The following is a 20231-nucleotide window of genomic DNA, read 5'->3' as shown; positions in this document are numbered from 1 at the left end:
GAGTTATTGAAATTTTCCTAATCCTTAAACCCTACATCCTTCTATCTGAAGGACAAAGATTATTCCAGTTCCTGGAGTCAAGGATGTGATTTGACTCTAAGGACGGCAATGACTCTGAACTTGTTTTTTCTTTCTCTCATTATGATTAGAGATAACAGAGAAGTAAGTTATATCCCACAGTTCAAGCAGAGACACAGCTGCAGCTGATCCAACATATTAAAAAGATCTAGCTGGTTTTAAAAAATAATAAAATTAGAGCTGCAAATTAAGTTTGAGAACTAAATCAATCTTTCGATGACTGGATTCAAGTTAAAGGGCATGAGGAAAAGCTTTATAATCTTCTCGGCATGGTTGGCTGTTTCTAGTCAGGCATGCAGACTGCAGCATAATGCCACACTTCCTTTTATTAAAATGTCAAATACTATTCAGCTGGAAATTTTCTTAAACACCAGAGAAGGTTTATACTGAACACACCTGACCGACTCTTGGGTTTATATAGCAATTAAATGAAATTTTGGCAGGTTGGATCACACGCCCTCTGAAAGAGAAACATGGTTCTCCTTTATATTTTCCTATATTGTATTTGCATGACATAAAAAACAGCATTCAGGGCTTCCCTGGTGGCGCAGTGGTTGAGAGTCCGCCTGCCGATGCAGGGGACACGGGTTCGTGCCCCGGTCCGGGAGGATCCCACATGCCACGGAGCGGCTGGGCCCATGAGCCATGGCCACTGAGCCTGCACGTCTGGAGCCTGTGCTCCGCAACGGGAGAGGCCACAACAGTGAGAGGCCCGGTAACTGAAAAAAAAAAAAAACAGTATTCATTCTGACTACAGCACTACTTGATGTTAAGATTTTTGATTAAAATAAGGTGAGTTAGAAAAAGCAGTGAACACTGAGTAAATGAATAGAAACCACAATGTTATAGTATGCAAGCCTGCCAGAGAAGAGAGCTTAAGGGCTCAGAGTCATGTTTGCAAAACATGCAAGTGATGGTGATGGCCAGCACTGTAGAACCAGTAGGCTTGTGTTGTTTATTTTTATGAGAAAAAACAATCCCAGAGAAGAACCAGCAATGACCTAAGAAACTTAAAGTTTAAGAAGTGGGAGCCATTGCTACTTCCAGATCTGCATCTTAATCAGGCACCAATATATTACATAAGAAGAAATAATGCGTCCTCTCAATAAGAAGCAGCAAGGATGTGGAGAGCCGGTTCCCACTAGTTTTATCCATGAGCTTTTCAGAAAAGAAGAAAAAGAAATTAATCTTTTAGAAGTTAAAGATGGTAGAGTAGAAAGAAACTGGGCTCACCTCCTCTCACAGGCACACCAAAATTACAAGTATTGGGCTTCCCTGGCAGTGCAGTGGTTGAGAGTCCACCTGCCGATGCAGGGCACGCGGGTTCGTGCCCCAGATCCCGCGTGCCTCGGAGCGGCTGGGCCCGTGAGCCGTGGCCGCTGAGCCTGCGTGTCCGGAGCCTGTGCTCTGCAACAGGAGAGGCCACAACAGTGAGAGGCCCACATACAGCCAAAAAAAAAAAAGCTACAAAATTACAAGTATTTACAGAACAACTATCAATGAAAACGACCAGAACTTATCATAAAAGACCTTCTATAACTAAAGATATAAAGAAGATACCACAACAACACAGGTAGGAGGGGCGGAGACGTGGTATAGTCAAGACCCATACTGCTAGGTGGGCAATGAACAAATGGGAGGATAATTACAATTTCATATGTTCTTCCCAAGGAGTGAGGGGTCTAATCCCCACAGTGGGCTCCCCAGCCCAGGGGGAGGAGGGTCCTACACTGGGAAGGTGAGCCCCCAGAATATTTGGCTTTGAAGGCCAGCAGGGCTTACTTTCCAGAGAGACAGAGGGCTGGGGGAATAGAGAGTCCACTCTTAAAGAGTGCACACAAAATCTCACAGGCTCTGGGACCCAGGGCAGAAGCAGTCATTTTAAAGAGGCCTGGGTCTGACTTACCTGCTGATCTCGAAAAATCTAGCAGAGAGGCAGGAGGCAACTGGAGCTCACCCTGTGGACATAGACACTGGTGGGAGCCATTTTGGGGAGCTCATTCTACCATGGGGACACTAGTGCCAGTAGGTGACATTTTGGAATCCTACCTCTAGCTTATTAGCCTCACAACCCAGCCCTGCCCTTGCCCATCAGCCTGTAGGCACTGGAATGCCTCAGACAAAGCAACTAACTGGACAGGGACACAGCCTCACCCACCAGCAGACAGGCTGCCTTAAAGACACCCTGAGCCCACAGCCACCCCTGGACATGGCCCTGCCCACCAGAGGGCCCAGGACACTGCCCCATACAGTACAGCAGGCACTAGACCTGGGACCCCCAGGACCCTGCAGCCAGAGATCCTGAGACCCAGGTCCACATACCAGTGGAAAGGCACCAGAAAGAGAAATTAAGGAAACAATCCCATTTACAATTGCATCAAAAAGAATAAAATACCTATGAATAAACCTACCTAAGGATGTAAAAGACCTGTAATTGGAAAACTGTGAGACACTGATAAAAGAAATGGAAGATGACACAGATGGAAAGATATACTGTGTTCATAGATTAGAAGAATTAATATTGTTAAAATGACCATACAACCCAAGGCAGTCTACAAATTCAATGCAATTCCTGTCAAAATGCCAATGGCATTTTTCATGAAGCTGGAAAAAATAATTTTAAAATTTATATGGAAACACAAATGACCCTGAAGAGCCAAAATAGTCTTGAGAAAGAAGAACAGAGCTGGAGGTATGATGCCCCGTGACTGTAGACTATACTACAAAGCTACAGTAATCAAACTGTGTGGTACTGGCACAAAAACAGACACATAGATCAATGAAACAGATTAGAGAGCCCAGAAATAAACACATACACTTATGGTCAATTAATCTATGACAAAGGAGGCAAAAATATACAATGGAGAAAAGACAGTCTCTTCAATAAGTGGTACTGGGAAAACTGGACAGCTACATGTAAAACAATGAAAGGAGAACACTTTCTCACACCATATACAAAAATAAACTCAAAATTGATTAAAGACCCAAATGTAAGACCTGAAACAATAAAACTATTAGAAGAGAACAGAGGCAGAACACTCTTTGATGTAAATCCTAGTAATGTTTTTTTGGATCTGTTTTCTAAGGCAAAGCAAACAAAAGCAAGTATAAAGAAATGGAGTCTAATTAAATATAAAAGCTTTTGCACAGCAAAGGAAACCACTGACAATATGAAAAGGCAACTTACTTATTGGGAGAACATACTTGCAAATGATATGACCAATAAGGGGTTAATATCCAAAATATATAAACAACTCATATACCTCAAAATAAAACAAGCAACCCTATTAAAAATGGACAAAAGACCTGAATAAATGTTTTCTCAAAGAAGACATACAGATGGCCAACAGGCACCTGAAAAAAATGTTCAACATCACTAATCATCAAATAAATGCAAGTCAAAACCACAATAAGATATCACCCCACACCTGTCAGAATGGCTATCAACAAAAAGACCACAAATAACAAATGGTGACAAGGTTGTAGAGAAAAGGAAACCCTCTTCCACTGTTGGTTGGAACGTAAATTGGTGCAGCCACTGTGGAAAACAGTATGGAGGTTCCTCAAAAAACTAAAAGTAGAACTACCATATGATACAGCAATTCCACTCCTGGGTATGTGTCTGAAGAAAATGAAAACACTACTTCAAAAAGATACATGCATCCCAGCGTTCATAGCAGCATTATTTACAATAGTTAAGATATGGAAGCAACCTAAGTGTCCATCAACAGATGAATGGATAAAGAAGATATATATAGACACACACACACACACACACACACACACACACAGTGGAATACTACTCAGCCATAAAAAAAGAATGATGGGCTTCCCTGGTGGCACAGTGGTTGAGAATCCACCTGCCGATGCAGGGAACATGGGTTCGTGCCCCGGTCCAGGAAGATCCCACATGCCACGGAGCGGCTAAGCCTGTGAGCCATGGCCGCTGAGCCTGTGCATCCAGAGCCTGTGCTCCACAACGGGACAGGCCACAACAGTGAGAGGCCCATGTACCGCCAAAAAGAAAAAAAAAAAAAGGAATGAAATTTTGCCATTTGCAACAACATGGATGGGCCTGGAAGGTATTATGCTTAGTGAAATAAATCAGACAGAAAAAGACAAATCTGTGTGTTATTACTTGTATGTGGAAACTAAAAAATAAAACATACTAGCAAATATAACAAAAAAGAAAAGTCTTTCAGATGTAGAGAACAAACTAGTGATTACCAGTTGGGAGAGGGATGGGGGAAGGGGCGCAAGAGGTATAGGGGATTAAGAGGTACAAACTACTATGTATAAAATACGTAAGCTATAAGGATATGCTGTATAACATGGGGAATATAGCCAATATTTTATAATAACTATAGAGTATAATCTATAAAATTTTGAATCACTATGTTGTTCACCTGAAACTAATATAATATTGTAAATCAACTATACCTTAATAAAAAAAGTTTAAAATCAGTGGTTCTCGGGCTTCCCTGGCGGCGCAGTGGTTGATAGTCCACCTGCTGATGCAGGGGACACGGGTTCTTGCCCCGGTCCAGGAGGATCCCACATGCCGTGGAGCAGCTGGGCTCGTGAGCCATGGCCGCTGAGCCTGTGCTCCATAATGGGAGAGGCCACAACAGTGAGAGGCCCATGTACCACCAAAAAAAAAAAATCAGTGGTTCTCAAAGGGGCAATTTTGCCCTCCAGGGGACATTAAGCACTGTCTAGGGGCATTTTTGATGGTTACGACTGTGACGGATGGCTACTGGTATCTGGTGGATAGAGGTGGCTACTGGTATTTGGTGGGTAGAGGCCAAGGATGTGGCTAAAGCCCTACAATGAACAGGACAGTCCCCTATGATGAAGAATTATATGGCCCAAAATGTCAATAGTGGCAAGGCTGACAAACACTGTTGTAGATTAACTTTATTATCAATTTATCAAGATCCAAAATCAATCCAATTTTTTTCTGAAAAAAAAAGAAGCTAATCTAAACCAGACTACACCTCAATCTCTAATCATTCTCTCTATGATTATGTATATTTACTGGAATTATCCTAGGATCAGCAACTATACCACCCATACTTACGTTCACTAAAAAATAAACATCATTCTGATGTTTCTTACTCATCTCTTCTTTTGGAGTCTGTAGTAGACTCATGATTGCATTCATAGTCATTTTTATTCACTTTTATTTACTGATAGCTTTATTGAGATATAGTTCACAAATATAAAATTCACCTTTTTAGGGTGTATAATTCACCAAGTGTTAGTATATTCACAGAGTTATACAACCATCACCACTATGTAATTCCAGTACATATTCACCACCCCAAGAGAAAATCTATACCCATTAGCAGTCACTCTCTATTTCCTCCTCCTCCAGCCCCTGGCAAACACTAATCAACTTTCTGATTTAATGGATTTTCCTATTTTCGAAATTTAATGTAAATTAAATGATAGGATATGCATGTCTAGTTTCTTTTAATTAACCTAGGATTTTTTTCCCTTAGTGCATGGTATAATATTTATCAGTACTTCATTCATTTGGGGGGTAAGTAATATTTCATTGAATGGAAATACAAACATATGTTTATTATTTAATCAACTGATGGACATCTGGGTGGTTTCCACTTCTTGGCTGCTACGAATAATGCTTCTATGAATATTCATGTACAATTTTTCCTGTGAACATGTTTTTAATTATCTTACATGTATACTTAGATGTGGAATTGCTGGGTCATACGAAAATTCTATGTTTAACTTTTTTAAGGAATGTCAAAATGTTTTCCACAGTGGTCATACCATTTTACATTCCCACCAGCAATGGTTCCAATTGCCCCAAACCCTCACCAACACTTATTATAGTCTCTCTCTCTTTCTCTCTTTTTTTTTAAATTTTAGCCATACTAATGGGTGTGAAGTTGTATCTCATTGTGATTTTGATTTGAATTTCACAAATGGCTTATGATGCTGAGTATTTTTTCATGTGTTTATTGGCCGTTTTGGTTATAAAAAGACTGTGACTTCCATCTTGGAAGCTTTCTCTCACTCTGTCCTGCAGTAATTGCCTTGATAATAGCTACCTGCTATGCCTTGAGGCAATCCTTTGAGGAGGCTCACAAGCAAGGGACCAAGACCTGCTGAAAACTACATAAGTGAGTTGGAAGTAAATTATCTGCCCCCACTCCCAACAAGCCTTCAGATGAGACTGCATCTAGTATAAGACTTGATTGTAATCTCATGAGAGACCTTGAACAACAGGCACCGAAATAAGCCACTCTCAGATTCCTAATTCACAGAAAGCAGGCAATAATAGCTTAATGTTTTAAGCCACTGTTTTGAAGTAATTTGTTTCACAATAATAGATAATATACAATGACTGTTGCAGATCAGTCTCTTTCTGGTTTTCCATAACAACAAGAGAATTATTTTTCAAGAAAGTATTGAATCAAAAGCTCACCAACAAATAATTTATAAAATATTTCTATGTTAATTAAAAGAAAGAAAAAGAAGTCATAGTTTCTATATTTATTGTCTACCTACTACCACATTTTAATTAGGACACAACTTGAGTTTAATACATGAAATAAAATCAAGAAAATAGAGAAGTCTAGTCTGAGTCCCTGGTGAATGAAGAACATTGCATACTATAAAACTGGGCTGGTTCTCCTGGCCAGCGGATAGTTTGCTTAGGAATTGCTATGGAGTGAATTGTGTCCTCCCAAAATTCATATTTTGAAGCTGTAACCTCCAATGTGACAGTATGTGGATATAACTACTACCTATGGGGCATTACCATTATTACTATGGGGCATTTGGGATATAATTAGGTTTAGATGAGGTCATGAGAGTGCTCTCATGATGGAATTAATACCTTGTAAGAAGAGGGAAAAATCCAAGAGCCCTCTTTCTCTGCCATGTGAGAATACAGCAAGATGATGTGGACATCTGTAAGCCAAGAACCTCAAGTACTGTGAGAAATATTAAATGTCTTGTTATTTAAGCCACTCAGTCTATGGTATTTTGTTATAGCAGCCTAAGACAGGAAACTTCAGTAAATGAGAATGGAATAATCAATTTCAGCTAATTTTAGACTACTGCAGCTGTATATGGAGTAATCACTGGTTTCCTTCTGCATAGGAGAACCCAAGGTTTGCTATATGAGAAGATCTAAGGAAAGGTCTCTGACTCAATATCTTTCTCAGGAGATGGGGATATGAAAGCCAAGATGTTATTAAAGTCCATGTGCCCCACGCACAGTTGTAACAGGGAAGAGACAAATCTGACTACATGTTGGATCTGTTTCTTTAATTTTAAACTTTGCTTTCCGCTGCTTTGGTTCACTAAAAGGATACTGTCTATACATAATGGCCTGGCTCGGGGAACCCTGCCCCTCTGCCTAAATGTTAAACCAAAGTGCCTTTGTTCAGGGAAACATCTGGACCCTGTCCTCCTGTGGATGGCTGCAATAAAAAAGAAGTTAACACATCCCCTCCCCGAGGCTGGCCATTCCAGGGGATACCTGCAAAACTTACGGCCTTTTTACTTTACTTCCTCATCTCCTCCCCATCTCTGTGCTATAAAAGAAACTGGCATCCAGACCCTGATAAGATGGTTATTTTGAGACTTTAGTCTGCCACCTTCTCCGGCTGCCAGCTTTCCAAATAAAGTCGTCTTCCGTGCCTCAACATCTCGTCTCTGATTCATTGGCCTGTCCTGCGGTGAGCAGAGGGAGCTTGGACTCGGTAACACAGTGAGGCCAAATAGTACCAAAACGTCAGAGTGAGGCGCAGAGAAATGTTTACTGCAGAGCAATGCAAGGAGACGGGTGGCTCAGGCCTTAAAATCCCAAACTCCCCAAAAGGTTTCAGCGAAGCCCTTTTATAGGAAAGGTGAGGGAGGGGCATAGTTAGTTGTTGCAAACTTCTTGGTGTCAGATCATTTCTTCTTGAGGTCAGGTCACGGTCAGGTCATGGTCACGTCACAATGTTCCTGTAAACCTCCACCAAACAAATATCCTCTGTTCTGACAAGAAAGGGCAAGGTCCCAAGGCTCAACTTTCACCCTCCGAGGTCCAGGCCCTGGCACTGATCTCAGCTGGTGGTGCCCTCAGGGCCAGGTCCCCAGACCCTGCCCAGCCATCATCACTGAGGGAACCAGGCACCCAGGACCCTACTGGCCCTCAGGCTTTTCATGTAAACTGGAGAGAATCATCTGTATAGGATCGATAGGAATACATGCTGTAGCAAATAGCAGTCACATTAATTCCCAGCTCATGACAACTGCCCTTCTTTAAGAATAGCCCCACCACAGAGGTGGACCTGAAGTAATGACGTTCAATGTCCTGGCCACTTAACCCTGACCTCTAACCACGTCCTAGGGGTGGACAACCGATCTAAGCTGAACCAAGTTTTGAAATTTGAACTGAGAGACTGAAGCTGATTGAAGCTGTTACCTTAATGGCAGGGTCCCGTATACACCAGTTGCTGAGGCCTCTATAGTCGGCGAGCCATGGAGACAGACGCCATTACGTCGCAGAGGTGGGGATGCGGAGAGGTTCGCCACTGCTTGCAGGCCTGGGCCCGGTCAGTGCGCAGCCGTGGTGAGGGCTCTGGAGCTCTGCAGGACACAGTCCTCAGCCTGTCCCGGGGCCCCTCAGCTCGCCCACCGGCCCAAGGCCCGAGAGCCTGGAGGGCTCCGAGGAGACAGCTGATCCGCCTCTCACCACACTCTCCCCTGCCAGATTGTGAGCGGAGCAGCACCTCTCGCGCGAAGCGCTCAGGCTCTCGCACTAATGGTCTCGTGCTGTCTCACGCTAACGTGCCTCACGCTAACGTGCACCCGCTCCACCCCTGTTATAAACAAGTGTTGAACAACAACAACAAATAGACAAGTGGGACTACGTGGAACTGAAAAGCTTCTGCATCGTAAAGGAAACAATTGATAAACAGAGTGAAAAGGCAACTTACAGATGGGAGAAAATATTTGCAAACCATATACATGATAAGGGATTAATACCCCAAATATATAAGGTACCCATGCAACTCAAAAGAAAAAAAGAAGCTAACCTGATTTAAAAATGGGCAAAGGAACAGAATAAAGAAGACATACAAATGGCCCACATGTGTATGAAAGGGGTCCACATCACTAATCATCAGGGAAATGAAAATCAAAACCATAATAAGATACCGCCTCACACCTGATAACAAGTGTTGGTGAGGATAGGGCAAAAAGGGAACTCTTGTGCACAGTTGGCAGGCATGCAAAATGGCACAGCTGCTATGGAAAACAGTATGGAGATTCCTCAAAAATTAAGAATAGAACTAAAATATGATCCAGAAATCCCACTCCTCAGTATACATACAAAAGAATTTTAAATCAGTATCTTGAAGAGATATCTGCATTTCTATGTTCATTGCAGCATTATTCACATTGGCCAAGATATAGAAACTAACTAAATATCTATCAACAGATGAATGGATACAAAAAAGTGAATACACACACACAATGGAATATTATTCAGCCTTCAAAACCAGGCTGCCATATGCAATAACATGGGTGAATCTGAAAGGCATTAAAGTGAAATAAGCAAGTCACAGGAGGAAAAATATTGCATGATTTCACTTATATGAGAAATCTAAAATAGTCAAACTCATAGAAGCAGAGAGTAGAGTGGTCATCTTGAGTTGCTGGAGGGAGGGGGAAATGGGGTGTTCTTGCTCAATGGGTATAAAGTTTTAGGTATGCAAGATGAATAAGTTCTACAGACCTGCTGTACAACATGGTGTCAAAAGTTAACAATATTGTATTATGCATTTCAAAATTGTTAAGAGGACAGAACTCATGTTAAGTGTCCTTACCACAATTTAAAAAAAAAAAAATATATATATATATATATATATATTTGGGCAATTCAAATTGAGTAAACAGAAATCTGTTCAATAAGCATGATTAAACACTGGAGGAAATGTAGTCATATCAGTACTCCTTCCAATAAACCTAAATAAATGAATTCAATATTTAAACATAAAAAAGGTCATAATGAATATTTTTCCTATATTTTTACTTCTATAGCAGGAAGGATTCAAAAATTGGAAGTCATTAGTTTGCACTGAAAAATACATCTGTTATTATTTTGTCTAAAGTAAGATATTAAATTATTTTCTCTATTTAATTTACTGTCCAACATTATTGAACTGATGGTAAAAGCAATATACCATTTTAAAGAAAATTTACTGTACTCTGTAGAGAATATCCATCATATGCTCATAATATCACTACTTGACTAATCATGATCCCCTTTTCCATTTAGTTAAAAAGAAAACAGCAAAAAAACAGTGTAATAAAACTTCTAAAAAACAAAACGTCATTTTTTATCCCCACATTTAATCATCCTGACTTTCACTAGAACAAGTGACTCTAGCACTCATATGTGCCAAAAAGTTCCTCTGGAAGGATTCTCAGGAGAATCTTCCAGATGTTTCTGGCTTCCTTCATCAGCATGCAGCTTTAGAACTGATGGCAGGGAGAGATCCAGGGAGAAAAGTCCACGTGAAGAAGGACATCAGCAGTCATGTGCCCCAGACCCTTCTTCCTGATCCCTTCTCCTCACTCCCATTGGTATGAGTGTTTCTTTTCCCCCTCTGAGCCCAACTCCCCAGATTTCTACTTAAAGATCTCATGAAATGGAAACTGCAGAAATTCTCAGTAAACTCTAATATCTATATAAAGGCAAGAAGATGATACTTCAATATTTCTTTGATTCTAAGTATACCTATATCTTTTTTACACTTTAATGTTTCTGAATTGAGTTGTGCTATAAACTTAATGTGTATATGTAGTGTCACTGCTTTTATTTTTGCCCCCAAATCTTTGACTAAGTTAGTTTTACTCCTTACAACTCATAATATTTTGCAATAAAAGAAATAAATATAATCTCTTATACTGCCTTTCAGAGAGGTATCACAAAGGTTGGAAAAATGCTAACAAACCCTAGGATTATAGTTTCCAATATGCAGTGGAAGATTAGTGTTAGATGCCCTTTAAGAGAATGTATTCTCCCAGCAGTAGGACTAGTCTTAAATGATGAGAAGGGAAATTTATTAGAATACCTGAGAAATTTATATCTTACTCCCATATTCCAGTGTGTACAGAAGGCATAAATCAGATAGGAATGGATCTCAGAAGTGCACAGATCCAATTTCATTTTATAGATCAGTTTTCTTTTTTCGTAGGCAGTGAAAGAAGGGGCAATATGTGCTCTCTCTTAGAGACAAAGAGGTCTTATAGTATTTTTACTGGCAGGCAAATTCTTATCTATACCTAAGACATCTCCAAACTGTGGTGGTTTCAGCTGCTTCAGCAATACCACCAAACCTACTTTCAGCGGGAGTCATGAAGAGATGTGATATAACCTTCAGTTCTCAGCCTTTCTGGAAATAAGAGACAAACCTCTTGCAGCCATGAGCTACATGACATTAATTTGCAAAAGCTATTCGATACCTCAGCACAGGTCATTGAGTCAAGCTCCGTTCCAGGTCACTGATGAATGCATCAGTTTCCATTGGCTGGATGGTGAAAAGACTTCTGAAAAAACAAATATCTGGAGGAACATTTAAAGTACCTACACACACGTGTCAATTTACTGTCCCAGCCCAGGACTATGGCATTATGCTTAGTTGACGCTAGTACCAAAGCACTCTTTCCTGTTGAGCCCTCTTGAGTTCTAAGGAGCCTTCACAGCTCAGATCTCCAAGCAGCTGCTGAGGTGAAACTTACTTAGAATCCCTGGGTTAGACCCTTTTTTTTTGTACCCATGTCCAAACAAGATGGATCACTAGAAACCATTGTGTATGGTCAGGCTACCCAAGATGGCTGTTCTCTTGCTCTCTGTACATCCCCTGCCCGACCAGTGCCTGCTTCATCTACAGCCTGTGCACATGACTGACCTACATACTTGCCCCAGGCCCTAGCTAGTGACTATTCTAATCTTTATTTCAGAACTATCTCCACCATGATAGCTTATCAAAGGGGCTGTGAGGGGCATGCCCCTCTGCTGGTTTCCCTGGTAATGGATGAGCCAACCTGATGTCAATTCCCCATATAACTGGTAACCTCACTCTGCCCCGGGGAGCGAACACTGCTGCCATGTCCTGCCCATCTTCTGCAGCACATGGGGGAGCAGGGGGAATGTCGCTCCAGGATCTTGCTTCAGACGTGTAATATCCCCTATCCATTAAATCACTGATGTCTCTGTCACTGACTCCGGGTTCTTTCTTCAGTCTTGAGGCTGGGCAAGTACAGGGCTTGCAGGCCTGCAGAGTGAAGCCCAACACATTGCTACATGTTCAAACTCAGCTCTAATTATTACTACAGATGCCCGCTGCCATGGCCAGCTCATCTATCAAATGGCACCTAATGGATATATATAATGATAAAATATGTAATGTATTATATGTAAAGTGTATGTGAGAGTATGTAATGTGCATATAAGATATGAAAAGTGCTCAATGTAAGTAAATATTCTAAGGAAACAATCCTTTCCAATGAAGGACAAGTAGAAACTATTGACATTGATTCAACTGTCAATTCCAGCTTCTACACAACTGATTCTTGACCCTGGCTGCATATTTTAATACCCTGAGGAGCTTTTAAAAAATTCTGATATCTGAGCCCCACCCCAGGCTAATTGAAATCTAATCTCTGGGGGCTGAGTCTGAGGCATCTGCATTTTTAGGACTGGATATTATTCTGTTGTACAGCTTAAAGCAATAAAACCATCAAGGAACAGGTGGAATTATAAAAAATGATCAAGCCATTTTGGCTGACTTATCAAACACTAATTATTCTACTATCACTTTTTTAATGGTAGAAAAATAAATGGCTAAATATATAGTTGTCCTCAGGGATGAAAGTAAATATTTTAGATATCTTAATGAGAACAAAGTCACCAATTTGCTTGTGTTCCATCTGGAAGGGGGAAGACGAGGAATGAGAGTTTACCAACTTTTTAAAAGTATGAGTCTGGTGGCCTAGATAAAGAAAACGAAGTTAAACAAAACACATTTCCTGACCTTGGGTCTAATAGAGAAAGAAATACACATAAGCTGCACTACCACTTGGTGTGTGCCATACCAAAGCCCTCTATGTACTGGTGAACATAAAGCAGATTGATTAACTCTGTCATAGGGGAAGGAACATGTTAGGGAAGTCTTCAATAATATGCAGTCCTGGGCTTCCTTGGTGGCGCAGTGGTTGAGAGTCCGCCTGCCGGTGCAGGGGACACGGGTTTGTGCCCCGGTCCGGGAAGATCCCACATGCCGCGGAGCGGCTGGGCCCGTGAGCCATGGCCGCTGGGCCTGCGCGTCCGGAGCCTGTGCTCCACAACGGGAGAGGCCACGGCAGTGAGAGGCCCGCGTACCGCAAAAAAAATAAAAAATAAAAATAATATGCAGTCCTGTGCAATGGGTTTTACATGGCCGAGGAGGAGATGGCAATTCTAGCACACAGGACAGAAAATTAAGAAGAAAGGAAGCAAGAGCCTGGCATGACAGGTAACACTTAAGATAGCTCAGTGAGCTCCAGTGTAGGTTACCTATGTAGGGGAGCAGGTGAGGATGCATTTGGAAAGGAAGTCAGATCATGAAAGATCTTGTTTGCCAAGCTAAGGAAAATGCACTTAATCTTGTAAGTGATAGAGTAGCAAGAGAGTGCAAACAGAGGTTTGTGAGCTGAAGCATAAACTGATCAGATGCCATTAGGAAGATCACTTCAGTGGAACACTGTAAGATGTGATGAGAGGGGAAGCATCAGCCTACATGGGTCTCTACTGCAATAGTTATTTCCTGCTTAGAGCAAAATCAAAGGGTTTTCTGTCTACGATGGGGAAAGAATGTGAATATCAATATTTAAATTCGTAACATTTGTACTTTACGCTTTCATCACAAAAGTAAAAAAATAATGATTGGAAAGGCAGGTGTCCTTAGTTTCTTATGTTTGCAGGACTGCTAACTGGCTTTCAGGGTTATGCAGAGGGTAGATTCTCAGGGTTGCAGGTGCTTCTCAGCACTGCTGCATCTCTGCTAAGTGTTCTCAGTCCCCCTCCTGCCTTTTTTTCCTTATGGATTGGCCAGAAGCCTATGAAACCAGGAACAATGCATTCTGAGTGGTTAACTCTGAAGTGCCATATGAAACAGTTGCCTCTGTGCCCCAGTCAAGCATGTGGTCATGGTGCTTTGTTGATCTCTCTGTCAAGGCAAAGCCTTTGCAAAGCTGTTCGACAAATGGATGTGAGGGGCAACCAGGCATGACATCAATAATCCAAATGATGAATTTCAGAACACGTGCACTTTTCTGCCTTTATGGGAAGTAATTTGGATAATTGTGACAATTATGCAACTAAGTATGTCATCTAAAAAGTACACTAATTTTATAATTGTCAAGCTAACCATTGGAGACAAAGACTAAACCACTTGTAATTATCTTTATACAATAATGGCAGGAATGATATTCTGTGAAAGAAAGCTATCTCGTAGTGCCAGTCTCAGCGGCTGTTTCCTTACCTAGCAGCAAGGAGTATATAAACAATTACACCTTGCAATTAGGATCTGTGTGAAGCCCTAAATTCAGTATTCTTTATAACACAAGCTCCTGTTATGGATGCTTTTTCTTTTTTTTCCGGTACGTGGACCTCTCACTGCTGTGGCCTCTCCCGTTGCGGAGCACAGGCTCCGGACGTGCAGGCTCAGCAGCCATGGCTCATGGGCCCAGCCGCTCTGTGGCATGTGGGATCTTCCCGGACCAGGGCACGAACCCGCGTCCCCTGCATCGGCAGGTGGACTCTCAACCACTGTGCCACCAGGGAAGCCCTGGATGCTTTTTATATATGGAACTTTTCTTGAAGGTATGCCTTAGCAGTTATGAATAAAAATTAGTGTCTCAAAGCTTTGCAGTGAAAGCATGATCTAGTATATATAAGCAAATATTATAGTATTTCACTCACATATCATCTTCTGCAGAAAAAGACAAAAGAAGTACTGCAATGAATTGGTTAAGTGGAAAGAACAGTAGCCTAAACTCTACAAATTAGGGGCAGGGTGTGTGAACTTTGGAAGTCTCTCCCCCTCTCTATTTAGATGTATCCTCCTCTGTATAAAGTACAGGAGTTTGGAGCAGGTACCTTATAAAGCAGGATCTAACCTCCCACACACACACACCCATTTTGCAAATGAGAAAGTGTGAAAGGAGCTCATCCTGAGTTACTGTGGCTCCAGGAACCCCTGGATGTAATATACACAATTTTGTGAGCATATGCATTTTCATGAGGAGAAAGCTTTTCTCTGACACTCAAAGAGGTCCTTAACCCCTGAGAGATTAGGAACCACTGACCCAAAGTTCTTTCAGCTCTAAGGTCTAATATCTAAAAAATCCAAAAAAGATCTGCAGTTGGCTCCATGTGGAAGGCTTATTATAATTTGGTTCTATCATTACACATACAATTATTCAAGAATGTAGTGCCATCTCACACACACACACACACACCCCTTCTAAATTTATAAGACTTCGTAAATCATTTTCCAGGTTCACATCATGAAAAGCCACCTAATAATGAGTTCCTTCTGAGTAAATTCCCAATGAGCTCTAATACAAGCCTATTTTATACTAAAGTGAAAAGAGAAGTAGCTTTAGAAATGATAACCTGTGTTCCAATTTCAATTCTGCTACTACCTAGCCCTGTGACCCTGAGCAATGTACGTGACATCTCTTGGCTTCAGCTTCCTCCTTAGTAAAATGAGAACTACATGATGACGGCAAAAATTTCCACATCTGTCCTTGCCTTGAAGTTGTATGGTGCAATTATATTGTAGCAAAGATTCACTGGTAACTCAGAACTAGAAATGTTATAATATCTGCCAATCTAGTCTCCGTTCTCCTACGTTTCTTTATAAATCTTCATTGTACACCCGGGGAAATAATAGCTAAAATATCAAATAAATATCACAGTTCAAAATCAAGAAATCTTGACATATTGCGTAAGGAAGTAGATTTAACATATGTCTGAGCTCAAATGCTAAAACCTTCTAAAACAGCCAGTTTCCAGGCCAATTGTTTTATTGCTGTCACTGGACATTTGAATACAAGCAGTGCATCAAATTCATTTACAAAAAATGTAATAAAAGGGACTTGATTATTAATTAAATGTTGCATCAATGAAGTTGTTAATGAATTGAGGCACTGTACAGCAATGATTTTTTAAGATGTTCAACATGCCAATAAGATATATCAGGAAGAATGCATATGGGTACCCTATTTTCAACTAAGGGGAAATATACAGTGCTCATGAATAGGTGTTTCCATTTGCAAGTAGTCATGCTAATTTTGCACAAATCAGATGCCATGCGAACTTGGACAGGTGGCAATTAATAATGCAAACTCTGTTGAACGTTGAGTTGATAATGAATGTTTTACAGCCAATCTGTGATCATCTGGCTATTTGGAGACAGTTTTCTCGCGCTGAAAATGAACAGATTTCTACATGTGCTGTAACATAGATATTCTTTACCCTGAAGGCTTTGGCATTGGTGTGTAAATCTCTGTAATGGCATTTTAGGACAGGCATAACTTCCCTCTTCCCTTCACCCATATGGCAATCTGATCTTCTAAAGAAATGATTCCCTGACACTCTTGGCAAACATCTCCTCCTATGGGGGCTGCCACAGTACTTCCTTCTCAAGTACTCAGTACGCATTTTCAGAATCAATCAGTGAATGAAGACGTCACTTTCTATAAACTGTTTTAATTACTCACTAGATTGTATACCTCCTATGAGTGGAATAGTGTTTTAGTCATAACTTCAATACTTCACAAAATGAAATAATTTGATATCAGTATGAAGCTTATAGTCCATTCTCAGAAACATTGTAGAGAAGGAAGGAAAGTCAAGGCTTTCCCTGAAATCCACCCACTAAGGAGGACTGGAATTTGAAGCAATAAGGTCAGCAAGAGTCTGAGCCCTGGATTCAAGCTCAGACCTCTTTCCTGGACCATTATGCCATAGTGTTGGGTACTGTAAGGTAGGTGAAGCTACACTGGGACCTAAGGGCAACAAAGGTATCAGAAGTCTACCTCTGGAGGCACTGATCCCACATCTAAGGAGGACTTATGCTCAACCTTATTCCAGCAAACTGTAGTGGCAAGGCTGCTGCTCTACATCCCGATTTAGTCATATTGACCTAGAGACTGAGTTTATACTAAGTTGACAAGTGGGAGGGTCATTGTTTATCCAACTGTGTAGAGCTAATTAAGGCAGGGATACGGTCCCTTGTAGATTGCCTTATGATAACCCTTTCTATTTACATATTACCTTACTGTTTATAAGGTGTCTTCATACTCTGACTTGAGTGGTAAGCACAATGTAGATATTCAATCATTATCTATGAAATTGAACTGCACTGAATGTCTGGGTGAATAAAAAGTTGCAGACTTTCAAAATGTTCCAATGCCATTTGATTCAGAGTCCTATTATTTGACTGGGAGCCATGAGTGGACCACACTGGAGGCAGAGAGATAAACTTCTTGTAAACACCCTTTATGTTACATAAACAACCTTTATTGAGCTCCTAATGTTTGTAAGGAACTGTAATTGAAGATTCAGTGATGAAACAACCTGGTCCCTGCCCTCAGTTACCTTATGGAGCAGTGAAGGAAGCAAATAATTTTTTTAAAAGGTAACCATTCTATAACATAATCAGTAAACTAAAAATTAGTTCATTAATCACTGCTTCCAAAATCAATTAAGCTCACAGAGACATGGCCTGAAAGTAGTTTACCTTGGGATAATGCACTATCATCAATGAAAAGTTCCATGAAGGTTGATACTTTCCCCTCTACGTTTGTCCATATCCCCATAGCACCCATGCACATGCTAAACACAGTGGACATTTGCAAAAAAACATGGTGACTACATTGCTTTTCCAAGAAAACTCTTTATTAAATGTAAGGTCATGTTAACTGGTATCTATACTATAATGATGGAATAGCATAATGATTAAGCATGCAGACTGTGGAGTCAAATTGCCTGATTAAATTCTTACTCTGCCTCTTCCTAGTGTTATATGACATTGGGCAGGATACTTAATGGCCTTGTGTAAGGAAGTAGACTTAACATATTTCTGAAGTCACGTCACTTGTAAAATGGGATAATATAGTAATTACCTATCTCATAGGGGTGTTGTGAAGATTAAATTAGTCAAAACATGGAACGTGCACATGGTAAAGACCCAATAAATGTCAGTGTTTATTATTATTATTTTTTTTTTCTTTTTGCGGTATGCGGGCCTCTCACTGTTGTGGCCTCTCCCGTTGCGGAGCACAGGCTCCGGATGCGCAGGCCCCGGATGCGCAGGCCCAGCGGCCATGGCTCACAGGCCCAGCCGCTCCGTGGCATATGGGATCCTCCCAGACCGGGGCACGAACCCGTATCCCCTGCATCGGCAGGCGAACTCTCAAACCACTGCGCAACCAGGGAGGCCCAGTGTTTATTATTAAATGTATAACATTGGATATACATGCTTATAAGAACTAAAAGGAGATTTGGATCAATGGGAAATTATGGCTTATTGGGGAGGTGGAAGCTTGCATTGATTTATTCCTTGTTTGATTTCAAATCCATCAATAGTGCTATAGTGCTTAAATAGTTTAAATATTGTTTTAAAAAACTCACACAACCTTTAGAACTCTATAGACTATGTATCTCACTTGTTCTATTAGAAATAACAAGCAAAACCCCATCAAATCCATGCAGTTGTACATCCATTAAGTTCCTGTTCTAACAACAAACGATTACTATTTCAGGGCAACACTCAAGGTCACTCAATCTCTGACCCTTTACTCTCTCAGCTCTCAAATGCTTTTATAAGATTGATGCAGTGCATAAGAAGGTAACTACAGGAATATGTAAATTATGTTGCTGCCTATATGGATGCATTTAATAATGATGTACTTTGGAAATGTTCTGGGAGTGCTGATTAAAATTGATTGAAAATCACCTAAAAAATACACACCTGTGCATCCTGCCTTTGATGCCGACTTATGGGTGTCAGTTATTTTCTCTAGATTACACAAAATACTAATTTGAATTCTGACACTGCAGGCTGGGGAGTCATGTTTCTCCCAGGACAAGTGTGTTTCCTTGGAGCCCAGTTTTCTGTCTATAGAGGATGACACCTGATCAGGACCACAATCCTTTGTGAATAAGCTTATTCTCTGTATTATGGTGGAGCTTCATTAGCTCAAGTTTTCAATGTGATAGAGTAGTATTTTGTATACTATATAATATTTATGTGACCTCAATATTATTTCAGAAATTTACCACTTAAGGAAAAAAAAGAAACAGCAAAAAAAATGTACCCACATAATAAGAACAAAAATTAGCTGTCTATATGTAATGCAGATACCTACATGGGTCAAAACGTGATTCATAAAGTAACTCCTTCTTTAGGGTTATTAACAATTAATTTACTTACAATTCATTGCCTTATAATCTCCATTTCCCATTTCCTCTTCTACAAGAGACTATGACTTTCTATCCCAAGCTTGGGAGCTCCTGGCATAATCCTAAACTCTGATTCTGGGAACTTAAATCCAGTTAGCTGCTACGAATCAGTCAAAATAGAAAAGACGAAATCTCGGTGAGCTCCAGTTAATTAAGTTCGCTATTGATAACACCAGTCTTTGTCACCTGGTATTTGAAGGGCCCTGTACCAAGCATCTCGTGACAATTCATTTCTATGAGAAGTGCCCATTTACCCCCATTTGTTCCTTTCTCTAGCAGCAGGAGAGCTTTCTAATAAGTGAACCCAGGCAGTCACAGATATTTCTGCTGCCAACAGAAGAAAAGTAATTGAAGATACATCAGCTTCATTTATGGACTGGTAAGCAGTGCTGAAGTTTAACCATTCAAGCACTTTGAAAGAGGACATTTTGTGATAAACAGCTATCAGCCTTGGGCTTAGGAAAAGACCTGTGCTGTGAAAAACACACACCTGCTGCAGCAAGCAGTCTTATTGAAAGAGCTTTTAACATTAATAAAATATATAATTTGTGTATAGGGAATTCTGTATATCACAATTTCATCTTCAGATGAAACCAAGTGTAAGTAC

This window comes from Mesoplodon densirostris, chromosome X (assembly GCF_025265405.1).
Source record: "Mesoplodon densirostris isolate mMesDen1 chromosome X, mMesDen1 primary haplotype, whole genome shotgun sequence".
NCBI classification, from domain to species: Eukaryota; Metazoa; Chordata; class Mammalia; order Artiodactyla; family Ziphiidae; genus Mesoplodon; species Mesoplodon densirostris.
This window is presented reverse-complemented; position numbering follows the sequence as displayed.